The following is a 23,698-nucleotide window of genomic DNA, read 5'->3' on the forward strand; positions in this document are numbered from 1 at the left end:
TTCCATTTATTGCAATTCAACAGAGGTCGATTCTAGATATTCTAGCCAACACGTGTTTTGTCTATTTGGGGTAAACCATAGACTTCTTCAGGGCTAGAAATATTAAAATGAAAAAGAGGGGGGCCCCAAGTTACATGTCAAGATTTATGAAAAAACAAAATATAGCAGTACCAGTAAAATTAGATCAAACACCGTTATTAAGATCAGTGAGCAGAGACCCAATGTACCCCTGTCTTTAACACTAACTTTTACACGTTTTGTGACAGCGGGTGGCCGTGACTTATATTCTTTGAGCATTTTTACTTGTTACATTACACAACTCAGCACATTTGATAACCTACTACCTTTCATTATTAATATTAGATCTTATTATTTGTAAAGGGGCTGCTGATCCTAGTATTCGTACACGGACTTCATATCCCAGTATTCTTACAGGGGCTGCAGATCTTACTATTTGTAAATTGGCTGCTGATCCTTGTATTCTTACAGGAGCTGCAGATCTTACTATTTGTAAAGGGTTGCAGATCCCAGTATTTTACTGGTGCTCAGATCTTATTATTTGTAAAGGGGCTCCTGATCCTAGTATTCGTACAGGGACTTCAGATCCCAGTATTCTTACACGGGCTGCATATTCCAGTATCCTTACAGGGGCTGCAGATCCTAGTATTCCTACAGGGGCCGCAGATCTTATTATTTGTAAAGGGGCTGCTGATCCTAGTATTGTTACAGAGACTTCAGATCCTAGTATTCTTATAGGGGCTGCTGATCCTAGTACTCTTACAGGGGATTCACAGGGGATTCAGATCCTAGTATTCATACAGGGGCTGCCGATCTTATTATTTGTAAAGGGCCTGTTGATCCTAGTATTCTAATAGGGGATGCAGATCCTAGAGTTCTTACAGGGGTCGCAGATCATACTATTTGTAAAGGGGCGGCAGATCCTAGTATTCTTACAAGGGCTGCAGATCTTACTATTCTTTTTTTTGTTTAAATCTGTTTTTATTGATTTTTGCATTTTTATGAAAGGCAACAGATGCTTGGCCAGCTGGTTTTACAGTATAAAAGAGTGAGTTATGATACATATGTAACCATTAATCACCAGTATGACATGCAATCAGTTTTTGCGTTTGTGTCAGGTACACAGCTAATAACGTACAACTCATGCTTTAAGAAATTGAGAAGAGCATCCGCTCTCCAATCGACGTTATATATTATGTAGAATTACAGCTAAATTCAATGGAGTGCAGGTAGGACAGTTATAAAGCTCCACAAAAGCCCTTCCAGTAAATTCACCTTGGGCTGTTGAACAGATGGCATAACAAAGAACGAAAACAACAACAGTGACCTGTCTGTATGTACTTATCCATCCTCTCTGTCCCTTCTTTGCGCGTCTACCTCACTAATTCTAATTGAACTCACATTTTTCCTCTCCTGTCTGCGGTGCCTGCTACTGCACAGGTACTTAGTCGACTTGTGTGTCCATGGGATATCGCGACATCTCCCTTAGTGGTGTGTATGGCTCCTGCTACTGGTTCGCACTCCTCACGACCAGGCCGCCCCTCAGTCCCACCATCCTCATCTTGCGGCAGTGCGTGTAGGAAGACACACCATTGGGTTGCTATGGGTTCTTTGCGTAGCCCCAGTGTTTCTTTGTGCTGAATGGCAATGCTTTCCACTTTAGCCCATGCTAGCAGCGAGTGACGCCATGCATGTGCATGTGGTGGGTCTTTCGCTTTCCACCGCTTGGTTAAATGTCGCTTAGCAACCACTATCCCCAGATGCAGAAACCTGGATATGCCCTTAGTGGCAGGTGTCCTCTTGAAGTGATGCAGTATGTATACTCTCCATTCAAAGGGTAAGTCGCGACCCTTGCATGTGTGTAGCAGTCTGCTTACTGTGTGCCAGTATGCGCGTATTTTAGGGCAGTTCCATGGCATGTGTATCAGGTCAGCCCCTGGTTCAGCACATCTCGGACACGCCACATCTATGCAGTGAAAATAATGATTGATTGTGACAGGCATGAGGTGTGCCCTGTGAACAATGTAAAGATGTATTTGCCTAAATCTCATGTTCCTGGGTATGCGTACCGGGCTCTTTAGTATCCGTGTCCATTCTTTATCCGCTAGTTGTCGCCCCAGGTCTAGCTCCCATTTACGATGCAGTGGATCTTAGCTGAATGCCGCATGGGTCCGGAGGGATGCTGCAAACCTGCGTATTAGGAGGCTGCCACGTCCCATGACATGCAGGTACTATACCGTGAGGTGGGGGCTCGGCTCGGTGGTCATGTACCCTTATCTGGCTGTTAGCGTGGCTATCAGTGAGCGATGTGTGAGGAATTGTCCCAGTTGGAGCCCTTCGTCATCCACCAGAGACATATACGTTAGGAGTGCCCCATCACGGTATAGGTCTCCTAATGTCCACAAATCTACCTCTAGCCACTCCGGAAGTGAATGAGATATAATCACTGTGGGCCCGCTAGGAGACCCCTCCAGTGGTATTGCTACCGTTTAGGGAATAAAGCTTCTAGTGATATTTAGACACCTGCGATAGCATTTGTATGCTACAGCTAAGAGCATTGGTGTTGGCGATTTAGCCTTAGTGGCGCGGTGAAAAAGCCTGACTATTTGCTCCAGCGAGTAGGGTGGTTGTGTGGTTGCTGTGTCCGCTCGATTTCTATCTGCCAGCCAGCGGGCTATCCACTGCAGTTGAGAACCCAAGTAGTAGTGTTCAAAGCAAGGCGCAGCAAGGCCTCCATGGTCTGTAGGCAACTATAGTTTCGCCAGTGCCATTCTGTGTCTTGCGTTTCTACACAGAAAGTCCCTAACTAGTTTAGTGAGCGTGACCAAGAAGGGGGCTGGAAAGTATAAAGGCAGATTGGTGAAGTAGTATAAGAGCTGAGGAAGGATTATCATCTTGGCTAGTGCCACTCTGCCGGTTACCGCTAACGGAAGCGTACTCCAGGATCACATTTGCGACTGGATTGGTGGTAAAGCCTCTCCAGGATCCCGTCAAACAAGTCTCTCGGTTGGCGATATATCCGGATCCCCAGGTAGCGGAAGGTGCTTTCTCTCCACCCCACACGTTTACCATGCAGAGTGTATCTTGCGTCTCGGCCTCCTTCGCGGAACGCATATATGCAGGACTTGTCAACATTCACTCGTAGCCCAGAAATACCGGCAAATTCCTGCAAGAGGTGAGCCAGTTGTTCAGGTACCCTCTCTACGTCTTTCACATAGATTAGACGGTCCTCCGCGTAGAGTGATACTTGGTGTATTGCATCTCCCAAGGGTATACCATCTCCCATTGTTGTATGCATCGCCTCCGCTAGGGGCTCTATTGCGAGCGCAAATGGGAGGGGGGATAAAGGGCACCCATGCACACCGGTATAGCATCAGATATGTATGGTCCCAAACGCATAAGGATCGTAGAATTTGTGGATAGCAAGTTGACCAATTGGAGGAACCCTAGGCCCAGGTCGTACCGCAATAATGCTACAGATAGGTACCCCCATTCCAAGCAGTCAAATGCCTTTTCCAGGTCCAATATGAAAAACCCTGCACTGGGCCACTCCTGGACAGCATCTCTCGCCACCCTGAAAAAATGCCTCAGGGTTAGGGAGGTGCTCCATGCGGGTACAAAGCCATTCTGATTGGTGTGGATCAGCGTGGGGACCACTTGTGCAAGTTTGTCTTCTAGCACTTTGGCTAGTATCTTATAGTCACCGTTAGGTAAGGCTAAGGGTCTAAACGAACCCAGGGACGTGGGATACGGTTTTAATAGGGACACTAGATATGCCTCGTGCATAAAGGGTGGCAGTTCTCACTCTTTCAGAGCTGTAGTATACAGTGTGTGGAGGCTGTGCACGAGGGACTTGGGGTATGCCTTGTAATTCTCGTCTGTTAGGCCACCTGACCCAGGCGTTTTCCTGGATGCCGTAGACCCAATCGCGTCTCTAATCTCTTCTAATGTGAGCGGGCCATTAAGTATTTCTTGGTGTGCTCCTGAGGCTGTGGGTAGTTACACAGAGCCCAGGAATCCCTCCAGCTCATGATCCGGACAGCGCACCCTAGACTGGTATAATTGGGCATAGTGTTCCGACATGGCCTTGTGTATCTCGCTCTGTGTGTATACTAGGGTCCCTGTTAGTGTGTGTATGGCTCCTATTGGTGTGATTGCTCTCTTGCCATATCAGCCAGGCAAGAATTTGGCCTGCTCTTTCGGCTGAGGCATGCGTGCAAACTGTGTGTGCTGTGTAATTGTGGCATTGTCTCCAGTAGGTCTGCATGTTTTGCACGTAGTTGCTCTAGACGTCCCGACTCCCTGCCCCGTAGTTCCCCCTCCCGTTCGCATCCCAGTAGCTGGGTTTCTAACTTCGCAAGCAAGGTTGGCAGTTGCCTACAAATGTTCCACATGGTCCCCAAACAGTGCCCCCTGATCGCTATTTTAAAGGCTTCCCATTCCACGAGTGCACTGCTTGCTGTACCCTAGTTTAGTTCGAAATATGTAAAGATGGCCGTCCCTAGTGAAGAGTGGAACACTGGATCTTCTAGTGCACTTGTTTGGAGATGCCATGTGGGTATGAAGGGACGGTCTGCCTTCCGGCTAAAATGCATCCACAGGGGGTTATGATCGGAATGAGCCCGACCGAGGTATTCTATTTTTGTGACTAAGGAACCCACCAGCCTATCAAGGCATACAAGCAGGTCATGAACCGCTGAGTAATTGGAGTAAATACGTTCAGTAGGGTTTAGGACATGCCACACATCCAGTAACGCCCAGTGTGTGAGCCCTTGAGTGCCTGGGCGTTAGACACAGCTGAGGTCTTATTAAGGGGGGAACGATCTATCTAGGTCAACGTTGAGCACCAAATTGAAAATTGAAGTCTCCTCCCAGCATCCAGGGGAGCCCAGCATAAGGGGTCAGTGCTTGCGATAAACGCACGAAAAAAGAGAGTTGGTCTACGTTTGGGGTGTATATCGAACCCAGCAATATCGTTTGACCATTGAGCCGTCCACGCATGATGTTGTCTTTCATCATCTATTACGATATCCTCTGAGACAAACGGGGTGCCCGCCATCACCCAATTTAACATGCCTCTCGCATGGGCTGAGTACACAGTACTGTATACTCCTCTCCAGCGACTGCACAGTCTTTCCAATTCTATCATTGACGTGTGTTTCCTGTAACCGGGCTATGCCTATCGAGTGTCTCTGGAGGTAGGCGAATATCGAGTATCGTCACGTAGGTGTATGCATGCCGCGAATATTCCATGTTCATATGTTAACTCGTGCCATTGCGAGTTTGCGTAACCATCAGGGGAAGCAGGAGTAAATATTGGGTTAGTGAGTGTGCGCTATGTGTAAGTATCTGTGGACTGGTCCGGTGTAACCAAAACATCGATTCAACTTTGAACGTCATAACAACTGGGGCGAACTCTGCAGAGATGTCCGTCCAAACTACATGTCAAATTATGGAAAGAAACTATCCCAGTACAGTGCCTATTGGTGTTGTGTGTGCAACTAGCGCTCTACTGTGACATTTCCATTCCCTTCACATGCAATGGATGCCTCATCCGGTGGTCGTCTAGGTGAGTGCGTGGGCACAGTTGAAAGCAGAGGGTGTGTGTACTGGGACGCAGCAGCTTGCGTATAATGTGCCCTCCGCCATGGTGCATGTGTCTAGGTGGTGACATCATCCCCTCTGGTTTAGCAGCATGTTACTGACCCCTGACTTATTGGAGGGGCGTCACCTTCGGCTCTACTTAATGACTAGAATGTGATAGGGCTACACCTGACAGCCTGGTTATAGACATCGCATGTGCCTTGTGACAATAATCGCCTTAACTTTAGAAGGGAAACGCCGTGATGCAGCATGTCAGGGTGTCGCCATTCATGTGCCTATTCTCCGTGGCAGAGAGCGTATTATGTCCAGTCCTTATCGCAAGAGGGTGCGTGGCTATTGCGCTATGTACCTTATGTGATTACTGGCCCATCAGCACCATTCCACACCCATAGTACCCATTAATATACATAAACAAACTCCATGGACACAGCTCTACTTGCGTGAGCTGTCTCTGGCGTGGGTCAGAGCAACAATGTCTCTTCATATAATGTAATTCACAATCTACGGAGTTACCACCAGGAGTCTCATTCCCTCAGAGTCCTCTGGCACAGGGGATGACGAGCCACTGGCCGCTGCTGAGTCGGTGGAGCATGTTTCCAGGCGCTCCCGATACTGTGTGATTCCGAGAGTCACGACTGTTTCCAGGACTACTTGCTGCTCCATCCTAGTCTTCTCTGGGCTCGGCATAGTTGTCCTCAGTTTTCCGGTTTTCTGTGCCTCGTGCCTCCCCTGCCGTCGGACTCTTCTGCCGGCCGCCGCGCCGGTATCCGGATCTGAGGGGCGCGTCCCATGTCTCTGCAGGGGAGTTAAAGAGCGAACCCCTCCTTTTGCCACCACTCGCAGTCTGGCGAGGAATAGTAGGGAGTAGGGAAATTCCAGTTCTCAAAGCTGGTGCTTCACAGCTGTGAGGGTGCTTCTGCGCCTCTGCACTAGCGCCATCTAGTCTGGAAACAGCAAGACCTGGCTTCCACTCACTTTGAGGTCCGCTAGTTTTCAGGTTTCACGTAACACTGCTCTATAGTTTAGGAGTTTAGAGAGAAACAGGCGCAGTCTGGCTCCTGGTGGGGGTTTCTGAGATGGTACTCGACGTGCCCTCTCAACTGCAAACTGTGGTGATAATATTCCCTGTCTCGTACCCAATGTTCAACATAGAGTTCTGGATTCTGTCTTTCTCCTTCCGGGAGGCCCAGCATGCAAATATTGTCACGGTGGAAGAGCCCTTCCGCGTCCTAAACTTTATCTTCCAGCGTATGCATACGATCAATATTGTCCTGTAGGGCAGCTTTGTGACTCTGGGTGACAGGCTGGAGTTCCGTAAGTGTCTGGCTGTGTAGGGTGACTTTCTCAGCCAGCTTACGGTGGTCCACATGTAGTAGGGTGAATTTGGAGATGACCTTGTTGATCCGTGATTCCAGAGAGGTTCTGGTTTGTTCCAGTGCGGTACTAATCCTTTCCACTGCCGTAAGTACTGAGTCTATTTTGGCTGCCAGTGCTGTGGTTGGCTGTTCCGCTGTTGTCTCCCCTCCCGTGTGCAGCGGCTCCGAATTTCCTGCATGTTGTGCACTTTGCGATTCAGAAAAGTGGGTGGTGATGAACAGAGTGTCTGAATTAAGCAGACCACTCTTACCCAGTCCAAAGATCAGGGCTTGATCCATCACAGTTATTTAGCTCACTGCACCATCCCAGCTCAGAACCTGGCTATATGCAAATCAGCCTGTCCCTGGCCCAGTGCATCATGGGAACAGGGCAGACTAAACTACCAAGCCAATTCTTCACCAGAAAGGAGACAAGCTACCGGGGACAGGTTTCTGGCATTTCAGCCGTCGTCGGCCCGGCTGCTTGCATCCTGATGGTGCAGTGAGCAAGGGACTCATGTCTGAGTATACCCTGCCACACCTATAGTGGCCAAAAACGATTCAGAAAAGGGGGTGGTGATGAACATAGTGTCTGAATTAAGCAGACCACTCTTACCCAGTCCAAAGACCAGGGCTTGATCCATCACCGTTATTTAGCTCACTGCACCATCCCAGCTCAGAACCTGGCTATATGCAAATCAGTCTGTCCCTGGCCCAGTGCATCATGGGAACAGGGCAGCCTAAACTACCAAGCCAATTCTTCACCAGAAAGGAGACAAGCTACCGGGGACCGGTTTCTGGCATTTCAGCCGTCGTCGGCCCGGCTTGCTTGCATCCTGATGGTGCTGTGAGCAAGATACTCATGTCTGAGTATACCCTGCCACACCTATAGTGGCCAAAAACGATTCAGAAAAGGGGGTGGTGATGAACAGAGTGTCTGAATTAAGCAGACCACTCGTACACAGTCCAAAGATCAGGGCTTGATCCATCACCGTTATTTAGCTCACTGCACCATCCCAGCTCAGAACCTGGCTATATGCAAATCAGTCTGTCTCTGGCTCAGTGCATCATGGGAACAGGGCAGACTAAACTACCAAGCCAATTCTTCACCAGAAAGGAGACAAGCTACCGGGGACCGGTTTCTGGCATTTCAGCCGTCGTCGGCCCGGCTGCTTGCATCCTGATGGTGCAGTGAGCAAGGGACTCATGTCTGAGTATACCCTGCCACACCTATAGTGGCCAAAAACGATTCAGAAAAGGGGGTGGTGATGAACATAGTGTCTGAATTAAGCAGACCACTCTTACCCAGTCCAAAGACCAGGGCTTGATCCATCACCGTTATTTAGCTCACTGCACCATCCCAGCTCAGAACCTGGCTATATGCAAATCAGTCTGTCCCTGGCCCAGTGCATCATGGGAACAGGGCAGCCTAAACTACCAAGCCAATTCTTCACCAGAAAGGAGACAAGCTACCGGGGACCGGTTTCTGGCATTTCAGCCGTCGTCGGCCCGGCTTGCTTGCATCCTGATGGTGCTGTGAGCAAGATACTCATGTCTGAGTATACCCTGCCACACCTATAGTGGCCAAAAACGATTCAGAAAAGGGGGTGGTGATGAACAGAGTGTCTGAATTAAGCAGACCACTCGTACACAGTCCAAAGATCAGGGCTTGATCCATCACCGTTATTTAGCTCACTGCACCATCCCAGCTCAGAACCTGGCTATATGCAAATCAGTCTGTCTCTGGCTCAGTGCATCATGGGAACAGGGCAGACTAAACTACCAAGCCAATTCTTCACCAGAAAGGAGACAAGCTACCGGGGACCGGTTTCTGGCATTTCAGCCTTCGTTTGCCCGGCTTGCTTGCATCCTGATGGTGCAGTGAGCAAGGGACTCATGTCTGAGTATACCCTGCCATACCTATAGTGGCCAAAAACGATTCAGAAAAGGGGGTGGTGATGAACAGAGTGTCTGAATTAAGCAGACCACTCTTACCCAGTCCAAAGATCAGGGCTTGATCCATCACCGTTATTTAGCTCACTGCACCATCCCAGCTCAGAACCTGGCTATATGCAAATCAGTTTGTCCCTGGCCCAGTGCATCATGGGAACAGGGCAGACTAAACTACCAAGCCAATTCTTCACCAGAAAGGAGACAAGCTACCGGGGACCGGTTTCTGGCATTTCAGCCGTTGTCGGCCCGACTTGCTTGCATCCTGATGGTGCAGTGAGCAAGGGACTCATGTCTGAGTATACCCTGTGCACTTTGCTGCATGTTGGCATGTATGCGACCCTTCACTAGTTGCTGCGGCATAGGCATTCACCCTCAGCTGACGTCTGTTGTCCTCTACTTCTCAGAGCGACATAACCCAGCTCAGATCTTAGTGTTCTTGGCAGGTGCCCGGTGATGGCATATGACTCAGAGCCAGTCCGGTGTGAACGCAGTTTAGGGGCACCAGAACCGTATGCGCTAATAAGTGTGCTCGAGACTGCATAGCGCCATAAGATTCCAAGCCCAGAGGGGTATGGTCTTTTTCACAGCATCCCTGCAACTTCCTGAGCAGTGCCTCAGACTTGCCACCCTTGTGCCTGGCAGCCTCCTGACCGTAAGCTTCCTGCTGTGTGGACTGTGTGGGTACCAGCGTATGCGCTAGGTCGCAGTGTGTTCCAGCAGCAGGCTGACGTTCCTTCTGCGTGTGTCTCTCCGCAGCGTTGGGCAGCTCGCGTCTTCGCCAGCGCTTGTGTCTCGGGTGTCTGCTGAATGCAATGACCTCAATTTCTCAGTGATGTTGCCGCTCTTGGCGGGCAGCTGTGCCTGGGCTGACTACATGCATGTAGTCCCGACTAAAAGATTCTCCGTGTCTTGCAGCGCAACCGTGGGGGCCACCAGCCAAGCAGATTCTGCCGGTGCCCGGTTGTACCACCCGCAGCACACGCCAGTGTCTGCCCGCGTCCTCCTCCTCAGCTGCAGCTCACGCCATGTAGTTGGGGATCCCAGGGGGTCTCGCTGTCTCGTACTGCTGATGGGGATCTCCTGGAGCAGGTCACCCCCAGCACCTCAACTCAGTTTTCTTTTGCTGTTTTATCGGTCACCTCGCGGTGGCTCCAGACCGTCTATGTGTGGCTCTGCAGTGTTTCCCGCTCAGGTCTCCGCTTCTTCGCCGGAGACAGCCTGCGCCTCTTCGCCTGCAGGGCCGCTGTGGGGGTCGGTTTTGCTGTACTCTCACTGGATAGAACCTCGTCTCTGGGATCATTCATTATGGCTGGCCTCCGTGCATTCTGCTTCCCCGGGTAGGGGAGCTCCGACTACCTGTGTTCATTCCAGGTGAAACAAGTCCTCGTCTCACCGCGTCCTGTAGCGCTGTTTGGGGCCTGAGGCTGATTGGATTCTGCCAGTGTCCTCCGCTGCGGCCTCTGCCCTCTGTTAGACACACCGGTTGTTGAGCCAATCCGCGTTCTCCCCTCTGTCTGCGACTCGCAGATCTTCGTCGCCATACAGTTGGAGTCACTGTGGGTTTCTCGTCTGCGCACTATTCGTTGGAGGCTCTAGAAGCAGGGCGCCCCCAGCGCCACTATCTGTCTCACTACTGCCGGTCTCGCCTGTCCCCCCGTGGGGGCTCGGGTCCGGTCAAGCGTGGCCTTGATTACGGTTCCCGCATGGGCCACTATCTTCTCCCCGGTGTTTGCCTGCCTCTCCCTGCTAGTGAGGCCGCAGCAGTAGGGTTCTGCCTCGCCATCCACTCACCGGATTGGGCTCCGGCTTGAGGAGCGCACACTTGCTCGAGCAGCGCTTGGTACCAGTAGTGGGGCCACTCCACGGCTGCGCGCAGGCACTCTCCTTCCTCCTCAAATGCGCTGTTTGTGTGACACCTTATCCGGGGGGACCAGCAGGATAGCGATCGCTCTCGACATCCGGTGTGGTGCTTTTCCGGGTGGCCTTAGTCTGCCACACTTTGCGGTCGCGCGGTGCACAGGCTGTAAATGTAAATGTACTGGATTTGTAAAGCGCACTGCTGCCTGTAAGCGTCCTAGCGCTGAAGACCGCTGGGGAACCCGTCCTGGCTTTCCCTGTGAGATGGTCCCTTCTGGGAATCTCCAAGGTGAAGCTAGGCATCCCCGGCGTCTGTGGGGGGCCGTTGTAGAGATGAGGCAAGCTTAATGCCAAGAGTTGCCGAGTGTGATTCCTGGTTAGAGTAGGCACTGAGGTGAGAATTATCGAGTCCGTTGACCCTGGTTCACGACCCTGCCGCGTCGGGAATTGAACCCTGGTCCCAGGCCGTTTTCTGCTTCCAGGTCTGCCGCCTCTAACCAGTGAGCCACACCACTCCACTACTCCTCACTTCAGTGGCAGCTCCGTCTGCTTTTATTTTTAAGGCAGGTATCTGTACTTTCCGGAGTCTGTGGCTCTTCACCCTTTATATTACGTACTTTTACAGCACAGATGAAATGATGGAAGGATACATTTATCGAATAACGAAGGGATGGTGGTCGGAGCGTTAGGAACTCTCGTCAGCCATGTTGGTTCACTAGCGACAGCCCCTGCAGATCTTACTATTCTTAAAGGGGCTGCAGATCTTACTATTCTTACAGGGGCTTCAGATCTTATTATTTATAAAGGGGTTGCTGACCCTATATTCATACAGGGACTTCGGATCCCAGTATTCTTGCAGGGGTTGCAGAATTTAGTGTCCTTACAGGACTGCAGAGCTTACTATTGTTACAAGAGCTGCATATTTTAGTACACTTACAGGGGTTGCAGACCTTACTATAGTTACAGGGGCTTCAGATCCGGGATTTCCTACACAGACTGCAGGGGCTGCAGATCGTAGTATTCTTACAGTGGCTACAGACCTTAGTACACTTACAGGGGCTACAGATCTTTGTATTCTCACAGGGGCTGTAGATCTTGATATCTTTACAGGGGCTGCAGAACTTACTATGCTTACATGAGCTGCATATTTTAGTACTCTAACAGGGTTTGCAAAATCGACAAGGCTTATGGCAACTTCAGGGCTCTGTGTTCCTACAGAGACGGCTTGATCTTACAAGTTTGAATGAATTCAATTAGCTGAATGAATGAATTTAATTTTGTAAATCGCAACATATGCCCAAAGACGTCTTGGCACTTCGCATCTGCTGTTAAGTCCTCTACACCTACACTAGTCAAGAATTAAAGTGGGAAACTAAAAAGCCAGGTTTTCAGCTGGTTCCTAAATATCTGCAGTTACATTAGCTCAACTGTTCCGGAATAAGTTTCCAGAGCTTGGAGTTGTGGTACAAAAAAAAACCTCTACTACTCCAGGAGGCCTTGTGAATTCTTGGCACCACCCTCTTTTTAGAGACTACAGATTGCAAATACATGTTTGTTAAGTACCACGAAAGTCTTCTCTTAATATATTCAGGGCCTGGCACATTAAAGGCTTTGCGAGCTATACAAATCACCTTAAATGCAACCCTCTTCTTGACAGGGAGCCAACGTAGACTTTTGAGACACAGTATAACCTCTTAATATTTCTGAGGAGGTGAGCTGCTGCGTTCAGCGGCTTTTTCAACATCACTTGCTACATGCCCAAAAACAGGAGACTGCAGTAATCCGATCTCGAAAAAAACAGAGTAATGATGACTATTTCATAAGATCATAGAATATAAAAGGCAAAATCTTTAATAATATTTTTAATACAAACAAACAGGAGCTGGTTAGTCTGGTCCATGAAAGAGAGTTTGGAATCAAACATGATTCCCAAATTACTCACTTTCAAAACAGGAGTTGGCAGAGGGCCCAATCTCTGGGGTCAACCAAGCATGTTCCTATAAGGAGATGTAATTTCCAAAGAAAAGCACCTCTGTCTTATCAGAATGTAACTTAAAACAGTGGCTGCTTATCCAGTTTACTATGGCTCTCATGCAGTTATTACTTCAATCAGCCACCTCCTCTATGATGTTGGTAATAGATATTATTTGGGTATCGTCCGCATATGATATGGTTGACAAACCGAATGTTCTTATATGTTTGGCTAATGGAGCCACGTACAGATTAAATAATTTGTGACTTAACAATGAGCCTTATGGGACACAGTAAACAACAAGGTGGAAGATTTATAGATAACATCTCCTAGGGCAACTGATTGTTCCATAACATCAAGGATTGATTGAGCAAAGGAGAACAAGAGCTATCCCACCCAAAACCAGTATCTGCCCGCCGATGTTTTAGGACTGGAGGGCTACAGTGTCAAAGGCTGCAGATAGGTCTAAAGGACCGCTGTAGCCTTTCCTCCTGTGTACATTATATCTTAAATCTCCTCAGTGGCTAACACCAGGGCTGATTCCCTACTGTGGGCTTTTCTAAACCCAAACTGGGCTTCATCCAGGATCCCACTGTGATCCAAAAATTCAGAGATCAAGATATTTGAATGTCTCTCTACAGTTTTTGCTGAGATAGGGAGCGAGCTCTTCTCTTTATTCGGGTTTGAAGTCGTTTTTTATGGTAGCGGCAGAATCATCGCATATCTCAATTTTTTTGGAAAGCTTCGGCCATAATTATGTTATTCAGCAGTGTGGCGATAAGGGCGGAAATACAACCTTCAATCTCATGCAACACTTTCAGGGGACACAGGTCTGCTGGGACACCCTACTAATTCCACTACTCGCTCAGTTGTCAAGAGTGGAAAATTACAAAAACCCAGATTGTTTCCCACCGGGGAAATATCTAGAGGAGCTGCAAATCTTAGTATTCTTACAAGGACTGCAGACCCATCAAGAACGGCATCCAGAGAAAATTCTCCAAAAAGGCAAGCTGGTACACCCAAGAACTCAGAACAGCGAACCTAGACAACAAACAGTTGGAGAGGAAATGGCGCACAAGCAAGGACACCTCCAACGGGACAGCCTTCAAGCCCTCCCTCAACCTCTACCACTGCCTGCTGAAGGCAACAAAGAAGAAAGCCTTTGCTGCATGCATTGAAACCAGCCCCAACACCAAGGAACTTTTGAACATTGTTAAGGAATTTTCCAACCAGGCTGCCAGTGAAAACAACATCACTTCCTAACAGAATCTGTGCAACAACCTCGCCCACTTCTTCCACAACAACATTGCAACCATATACTGAAACTTTGAACCCCAACCTACACCTACCGGTTTCCTTGACAGATATCCCACCACCGTACACCAACCACACACCGACTACCTGGAGCATCCTCTCCACCCAAGACACCATCTCCACTCTGAAATGCATCCACTTGAGAGTTGCCCCAGGACCATGCCTTACCACATCTTCAACCTCGGAAACTGAAGGATCAGCTAGGAACTCACCACCGTACTCAACACCTTTAAGTAGCAATTGGAGAGCCTAGCCTGTGTGTGCAGTTTACCACCACTTCGATTTGGCCTTTCAAACTACTTGCCAAGCCTTAACCTCCCCTTTTATTACACATTAGTCACCCGTAAGGAATGCCCTAGGTAGCCCATTGGGCAGGGTACTGTGTAAGGGAAAGGTAGGAGGTGTACTTTTACGCTTTTCATGTCCTGGCAGTGATAAACTGCTACATTTGTTTTTCACTACTGTGAGGCCTATTTTCTCAGAGGTTAGCATTGGGAATTCCATTTTTTTAAAGCTGTAATTCCTGATAAGCAAGGAGTAACTGCATCATGTTTTATATCTTTGAAATTGTAATGATGAATCCTCCTTAATGGTAAAGTTGGATTTAACATTACTGTTAAAGTGAACATTTCTCTGCTCTTACTGCTCTGCAACCTGTCTCCAATACAGGTCTTGGGTGGGTGACAGCCACACTTTGTGCATTCCCTCTAGTCAGCCACAAACACAGGAAGGGTAGGTGTGACAGAGAACTAATCTGCATTTTGATTGCTACTCCTGAGCAGGTAGAGAGGGGGGAGCTGGCATACCTGGATCTTCTGTTTCCCACACAGAGGGCTGATTACCTACTGACAGTTTGGAGCATGGGCTGGGAAGAAAGGGCCTGTGTGCACTTTAAAGACCCTTTTTGAAGTCAACCCAACTTCAAAGGCATAACTGCAAGACCGCACACTACTGGACCTGTGAAGAACTCTGCAAGGAGTAAAGACTGCTGTGCAACAAGGATTGCCACTCTGCTTGACTGCTGTTCTGAAAGAACTGCTTTTCTGCACTGCAATGTTGGCCTGTTGCCTGCTGATCTCTGCCCTGCTGAGAACATGGCCTGTAACTATCTCACTTGTACCCAGAGTGACTCCAAGGGCTTGCTGGTTTGTCCCCTGTTCTGAAGTCTCAGGGCCATCAAATACTTCCTTCAAACCTGCAACAGTACCTTGACTTTGTTTTCTGTGAGTCCTGTCCTGCCAAGTGGTGCCAATCCGGTCCTGGGCCCTTGAAAGATGATTTCTGCTGTGCTGATCCATCAAAACTGACACATCGACAATTTTGTGCCGATAGGAACCGATGCGGCTGCCGCTTTATGACATATCTTTGACAAACTGCACGCACCATGAATAAGGACAGCTCTGCTCGATTTAAGATGCATCACCTGCTTCCATTGCGTGGATCAGAACCAACGCATCACCTGTCTCCACGACAACCCCTTGCCTCCTCTGCTTCTCGTATCAAGTCTTCAACATCATTGCTTCCTCATTCCAAGGTCATTTTCAGCAAGACCTGCTTGAGTAATGCCCTCCATCGGGCTGGGCCTGAACTTTGGATTGACCCCAGTCTAGTGTGACCAGATGTCCCCGATTGGTCTAGATTTACTCATAAAACTATTGTCTATGTTTCAAACCCTGAGTGGAGTATTTTTGTGGTGTTTTTATTGTGTTACTGTACATGTATGTGTGGCACAAATACTTTATGCATTACCTTTTCAGATAAGCCTAATTCATCTGTGCCAAGCTACCAGAGGGTGAGCACAGGTTATCTAATAGTGTGTATGTAGGTTACCCTGACTAGAGTAGTGGTTCCTGCTTGTACAGGGTTCAAATTCTGACAACCGGAAACACCACTCCTAACAGGAATTGTAATTTAAAACCCTCCTTACTGGTAATGTCAGATGTTAATGTCATATATCTGGTAACTCATATAAAGGACAGTGGTGGTGAGATGCACACCGCTTTTTACTCCATTTCAACTTTTACTTCATGAGTATTCACCAATTCAACCTTTTGTCAGCGTGCAAGCTTGCTCCGCGCTCTGCCCAATTGAGCTGCAGTTATTAGAACTAACAGGAAGGAACCAGTCTGACTCCATTTCAAGCTGCACAGCCGTTTCCAGACTATGAATCCAATTAATCAAATTCATCCTCAACTTTTCATTTCATCCACTTTTACTCGGTTCATTTAATCCTTTTTATCCTTTATTTTCTTTCGATTTATTTTACTCATTCTTTTATGCACTCGCGTTTTTCACACAAACACAGGAGAGTGAAAGTGTTTCCACAAGTCATGATTTATTTTAAACACCCAATGCATTTTGGGACAACCCTTTGTCAGGGGTATCTATAAAAAAATTAATAATGACCATAAGTACGTTGATGATACAATACACTGACTAAAAGCAAAAATAACTTTCTCAATTTCAATTAATGAAAAAATGAAACACTGCTACGTTCTACATAACTCATTTATCTATAACTTCCATCATTAATACAAACACCCACCATGATTCACCCTTCATTGCCTCATATTTACGCCTAAAGAAGAAATAAGCCTCCAATGCTGCTTAAATACACGTTTGACACTAGACATTTTCATAATAACTCGCTTTTAAAAAACATCAAAACTCGGAAGTACGTTCTGACCCCATGCTTGCCACTAAACCTCGATTTTATCACTACTTCTGTGAGGAACTCAAGCTTTCCACTCTGCTTACCGTGACTAGTGCTTCTTTATTTCTTGCAAACATTTCAAAATACCACTCCTTTCCAGGCTTGCCCGTGCCATCCCATAGTTTTTCCATAGTGTGCCCTCCGCACACCTTTTAATCTCGATAGTGCTGCTTTACACCATTTCTCCTTCCTCTTCCTTTTAACAACGCTATCTCCCCCCTGTGTTTGAAATTAAAAGTTGAATACAAATTTGATTTATTGGATTCATAGTCTGGAAACGGCTGTGCAGCTTGAAATGGAGTCAGACTGGTTTCTTCCTATTCGTTCTAATATATCTGATAACGCCACTTTTGGAAATTTGGCATTTCCTTGTACTAACCAGTTGGTACCTGCACCCTGTATCCTGGCTCACATGTCTAGGTGAATTTGGAAGTTAGACTCTGTGGATTCCTCATAGATAGCCACACAATAGTTGGTCTGGGTGTTGGCAGGATGAGCCAACCCGAATTCATGAGGGGGAGTATCTGTCACCTGTCACATTCGCACTTAAGACTCTGTCTTAGCTCACACCCAAGGGACTTCACACTCGCCTATTTTGTCTGCAGACAGACTGCGATCAGGGCAGGGAGGCAGGACATTACAGACACCTCTGTAGGGAGAAGACTCGAGAAGCTTCTTCCACTTCAAAATGGGCATCAGGCATAAAAAGTAGACGCTCAGAATATTCTTCTGTACAATTAGGACCTGTAGATACTACAGAAGAAGGCCTGCCCAGCTGACCTGCTGCTCTGGAACTGCAACTAGACCTGCATGAGGCCTTTTCCCTGTTGTCTCACATGGAAGAGTGGACCTCCACCCTTTAACCAAGGGTGAAGTGACTCCAAGAGTCAGCTGACTGACCTCCTGTTTTGAGCTACAGGGACACAGCAAGCTCCACAGGCCTCCCTGCAATTGCCCAGCTGCACTGAACCTGCATGGACCTGCCTGAGCACTGCTGATCTCTGCTGGAGTGAGTTTCTGATCCCCAAGAGGTTGCTCCCAAGTCCTGGACCCTTAGTATGGCATTGGTTGCGTTCCGCTTTGAAGAAAAGGAGAAATCCTGAAGATTTAGGCTTTTTGTGACAGTGAATAGGCTTGTTCATGTCAAAATCTTTCTGCGCAGGCCAACCGCCATTATGAAGTTCCTGGGAATCCAACCCTTTGCACTACAATGACCACCAGCAAAGTGAGTTCTGAACTTTGTGCTATAGCATTGCCATCCTGTTGTGACAAATGCGAATCTCCAGCAACAACCGTACATGACGCCTGACCAGATCTTCACCCTACAGCGACGACCATTGTGACACGGGGCCTGCTCTTTGCTCTACAGCGGCAACTATCTGCGATGCTCACCCCTCTCCTGGCCTCTTTCACCACAAACAAAACTCTTTGTGTTGCACTTTATAGGGTAACTTTTTCAGAGGGCTAACCTGGTCCCTTACTCTGACCCCGCTCCATCGTGGTGGGCCTCAAGTTTTGATTTTAACCCGCAAGTCTAGGTAATGGCGACTGGAACATTTCGATTTTGGCACTATACTTAGCTTAAATCTTTGAAATTGCTATGTCTCCGTTCTACTGATTGGATTTTTGTTGCTTTGGTGTCAAATAATTTATTACATTTTACTCTATTTTTCTAAATTGATGTGGGATTTTTCTTGTGTTGTGTTTTTACTATATTACTATTAGTGTGCTACATAAATATTTTACACATTTCCTCTAAGTTGAGCCTGAATTGCTCCAGTTCAAAGCTACCAGAGGTTAAGCACAGGCTAATTTAGTGAGTTTTTATGATTCACCCTCATAAAGATTGCGGCTGTTGCTTGAATAAGGTTTCATTCCCCCTCAACCAAAAACACAAATTCTCACAATAACCAAATAAATAATATTAATAATACAGTCGTAATACCACACCTCCAGATAGCAGTCATTTTAGTATAATATTAGGAGCATTATCCCTGCCAATACCACAGTGGGAGCATTACTCCTGCCATTGATTGCTACATATATAATGTTGTGAGAATATTAATAACCAGACTTTACTGTTTTCCCCAAGATATATTTTTTGGGATAATCACATTTATTTGCATTTGAAAAAAAGCAAACATACAAAGGACAGCTTCTGAGTGCATATTAAAACATGTTCCATTATCAGCAGACAATACGATTTGCAGCCAAAATTTAGTATTTGCGAGAAAAACTCCCCCACCGGAAAAGCAGTATATCGAGGTAGGAGGGAAAACAAGCATATTGTTCAAGACAGTAGGTTTAGCCATTTGCCCCATACCTTATGAAATTTCTCAGGGCATTTCCGGGCCTCAAAGAGGGATTCCTCCTGGGCCACACACCAGCCCACCCCCCCTTACCACCTCCGTATGGTAGGAAGTTTGGCCTGACCCCAGACCGCAGCGATATCTCGCTTGGCCACCGCCGTGCCCAGAAAGAGTCTGTCGGCTCTAGAGATGTCCAGTCCGTCAAATACTCCCAAAAGAAGGCGTCCCCAAGATATTTTTACCTCGGGATACCACATGTATTCAGACTTTCCATACCAAAATTTCACATATTAACTCATGTTCTATACTGTTTAAAAAAAATAGATTTGTCAATGTATTATCTGGCAAAATGTGTATGGGAAAAATGATATTACAAATTACTACTCTACTCACCATGCCAAGCGTGGGTACAAACAACATTTGTGTCCTAACCAATGGTAATCTGAATGAGTGCCTTAGCTGCAGGGATGGTTTGTAGGTGAGTGATGTGGAGAAAAGACTTTGCAAACATAGGTTGTAGACCCACCCTCTAGGGTCATCAGCTGTTCATATACTTCTCGCACTTTGAACCTGCGGCCATATGAAAATACGTTGATTTGTACTATCCCTTTCCACCTTCCTTCTCGTTCCAGACAGAGACTCAATGGTGGGGATGCTGAACGACTTAGAGAAACTGCGCTCTGCACTCTTTTCATCAAATTGCACTACAGGTTACTGCAGTGCCTCCGCTGGACGTACCTACATACTGAATGGTGTGGACCCCCGGGTGGATCCAGCACCACAAAATGAGAGGAACCTGAAACTATTAATGAAGAAGATTGGCAGGTACTACAAAGGAATCTAAATGTCCTCCAATATTGTAACATTTCAAGAGCATTATATCAGAATTACAACAATGCATGTATGAGACTATATAAGCATAGGCCAAAATTGATGCTTTGTGTTTAGCTCCTTGGCTGTGTGATGCATGCTATAAAATCAGTAGCGGCTGCTCCTACCATAGAGTGGCAGGGCAGCGGGGGTGTAAGGTGGGGGGGGGACAGGCCTCAAAAATAAAATAAAAAAGAAAATACCTTACCTTCTCCTTGCAAATCGTGGCTCTTCTCTTTTCTGCTGAGGCTCCCAGACTCCCCTTTGACCAATCATGCATTAGAGAAGTGCTGGGATTGACCTGAGTAGGCAGGTTTTCCACTTCAAAGGGGACTGGAAGCCTATGCCTTATATCCTCTCCACCCGGCAATGCACCTCGGGTTGTGGAGATGTCAGTGCACATGACGGTTTGGCAGTCCTGAGACAGCTAACAGTCATGCACACTGTGTACAGGGTCACCACTTCTCCTATGACTGCCACACACAATGGCCCCACCCACAAGACTCAGTAGGAAAGGAGAAATTAAACAATAATAAACACATTTTATTATCGTTTTATTTTTCAGATTTTGAGGCCGCTGGGTGGGGAGATGCTCCTCCACCCTAGCGGAGGAGCTGCCACTGCCTAAAATATATCAATATATCACAGGATGGTAAATATAACAGACATGTTGTATGGATATCTAGAACATATTCCGCCTGTTGTGTTATGTTATGTTTTGTTGAATTATGCTCAGGTCCTAACTTAGGAAAAACTCTCACTGCATGTTGAGGAATGGCTGCCAAATAGTAAAACATGAGCACGAAGATGCAACCCTTCACTATAGGCATGTTTTATTTTCTACTATGTTCGGTAATGTTGAGTTTTGTTGCGTTGTTATATGATTGAGGTGTGGAGGGGAGGGTCATTATGAAGATTCCTATAGACTTCTCACTATGTTTTTTTTTTAAAACTTTCTTTATTGCAGTCGGCCTTTTATACAGTTATACATTTACATTGCACGTACATCATTGCAATTTTACCGAATCGGACATTTTTCTGTGCATGCATCAACTTATTTTCTATTTAACTTCTGAAGAACACCCTTCTGTTTACAACTCCCCCCAATTGTTGCCCTTTAGCACTTTTCAGTTCGCACACTTTTCCATTTTTTAGAAACTTTTGTTCTCCCCACACGACAAATTCAAAACATTTCCCTACAACTGCGTGGTATACACTATATGTTAAACTTCTCTGTTCTCTGCACGTTAGGGTTTCTCCCGGGTGTGTGCCTCCCTCATTCCGTCCCGCTGAGCCAGGCTCCCCCTTGTTTTCATGGTAAGGGTATTACAACTCCACCTCAATCTTAGTTCGGGCAGGCCTATGCCGAGTGCCACTAGTCCTGGAGCGAGTCAACATAGGTATCGAAGTCTGCCAGCATTGCGTCCCACTCTATAGAAATGGGTAGTTTCCTTAGGCCTCTTCGCTCCTCCCTACGTAGTTCCAACCCTTCCGCCCTTCTCCATCTCATCATCTCATTATGCCAGCCTTCTACCTCTGGAGGTCTTGCCGACTTCCATCGAATAGTTATTAACCTCTTCCCAAGTAGCAATGCCAGGTCAACAAAGCGGGAGGCTGCACTTCTTTTCTTTGTGTCCTATACCTAACAAGCTGTATAGTGGTGGTGTGTAAGGCCTGCCCGGTGCAATGGCCTCTAGAGTTTTGTGGATTGTTGCCCAATAATAACCGAGTTTCGGGCAGTCCCATAACATATGTAACAGTATGGCATCATCCGCTCTGCACCTAGGGTATGTATCCGCTGCGTCTGGGAACATGACATGCAATTTGCGGGGGGTGAGGTATGCCCTGTGCATTATCATTAATTGGATACATTTGAATTTTGGGTTACGGGACACCCTTTTAGGGAATTTGAGTATCTTTTCCCCTGTCCTTATCTCCTATCGTGTGTCCCACATCACCCTCCCATCGTTCCCGTGTGGGTTGCAGTGTGATCGTTCTACCAATTCTAATGCCGGTCGCCAGCCACCTCATCAGATGGCTGCCCGTTCCCATTAGGTACTGCATTGTGAGGAGTGGGTTTGTGGGTGGTTCTGACCCATCCTGCGCCCAGGTCGAGGTTATGTATTTCATAACCTGAGCGTGCAGCAAGAATAATGTGTCAGGGGTATGATGCGTCTGCGTGAAGTCCGCGTATGCCATGATATTGTTCTCCGCAAAGAAGTCTCCCACTTGTAGAACACCTGCTTGCTGCCATGTTCTGAGCTGTGGTTCCGATAGTATACCAGTTCCCAGTGGTAGCCCCAGTAGGGGTATAGTGGGCGCATAGGACGATACCACATTAGTGTATTTAACCGCTTTTTTCCAGCGCTTGATAGCTAGAAGTAGTAGGTATGGTGCTGTGGCCGGCAGTCTAGTATTTGGTAGCAGTAGCCTGTGTAAAGTGCCCTTGTTCTTTTCTACCTCCATCATACCTATTTCATGTAGGTTACGTCCTGCTAGCCAATAGGCCAACCACTGGAGTTGGCAGGCGTATCCGTATGCGATCAAATCTGGCACTCCCATGCCGCCCTTGTCTGTGGGTAGTTGCAGCTTAGCCATACCGATGCGTCGTCTGCCTGCGCCCCATATCAGCTCCGTTAGTAGCGTGTTAATTGTCTTGAAAAAACTCATCGGGATCACAAGGGGTAGGTTCGTGAAGAAATACAGCAACCTATGTAGCACCACCATCTTTGTTATTGTCACTTTCCCGGCTATTGACAGGGGTAGTGTGTTCCAAAATTGTATTTGTGTTTTGAGTGCACTGATCGCTTTGCCCAGGTTACCTTCCAATAGGTCACAAACGTTTCGGTACACCTGAATCCCTAAATACTTGAAAGTCGTAGTCGCTACTTGAAAGCAATGTGGCTCAAACTCTATGTGCATGTTTTCCAACGGGGTGTTAAAGCAGTAGCCATAAGATTTCGATTTGTTTATCCCTAAACCCGATAATTCCCGGAAAGTATTGAATATTGTTGGAAGTGGGGCCAAATCTGCCGACATGTCGTTGAAGTATAATATTATGTCATCGGCGATATAATATGGGGAGTTGTGTTTCTCTGTATTCCTTTCGTACTCGCCAGTGTACGGACTTTAATTATTAAGGGCTTCAGAGCAAGTATAAATAGCAACGGTGACAGCGGGCATCCCTGCCGCGTGCCCTTCATGATGACAATTTGCTTGGAGATACATTTGTTAGTTCGGACATGTGCTGTGGGGTGAAGGTATAGCAACGATACCCAATTGATGTACTCCTGTGGGATGCCAAATTTGCCCAGTATCGCCAACATATAATCCCATCTCAGGGAATCAAAAGCCTGCCTTAAATCCAGGGAGATGCACCCCTCTTTGTCATGTTTATTACCCTCTAATGACAGTAATTGGCTCAGCCTTCGGAGGTTCAGTGCCGTGCTTCTGCCTGGTACGAAGCCACACTGATGTGGGTGTATGAGGGTCGGGATATATTGGCATATGCGAGTTGCTAAAATCTTGCTAAGGATCTTGTAGTCCGTATTTAGCAGTGACAAGGGTCTATAATTCTCCATCTGCAGAGCATCCCTGCCAGGCTTCAGGAGGGAGATGATTAAAGCCTGCAGGGTTGTGGCAGGCAGTGTGCGGGATTCCCTCAATATGTTATATAGGGCATGTAAGTGTGGGGTCAGGATATCAATGTACGTGAGGTAAAACTCGGCTTGGA

The sequence above is a fragment of the Lissotriton vulgaris genome, chromosome 3_1 (assembly GCF_964263255.1).
Source record: "Lissotriton vulgaris chromosome 3_1, aLisVul1.2, whole genome shotgun sequence".
Taxonomy (NCBI): domain Eukaryota; kingdom Metazoa; phylum Chordata; class Amphibia; order Caudata; family Salamandridae; genus Lissotriton; species Lissotriton vulgaris.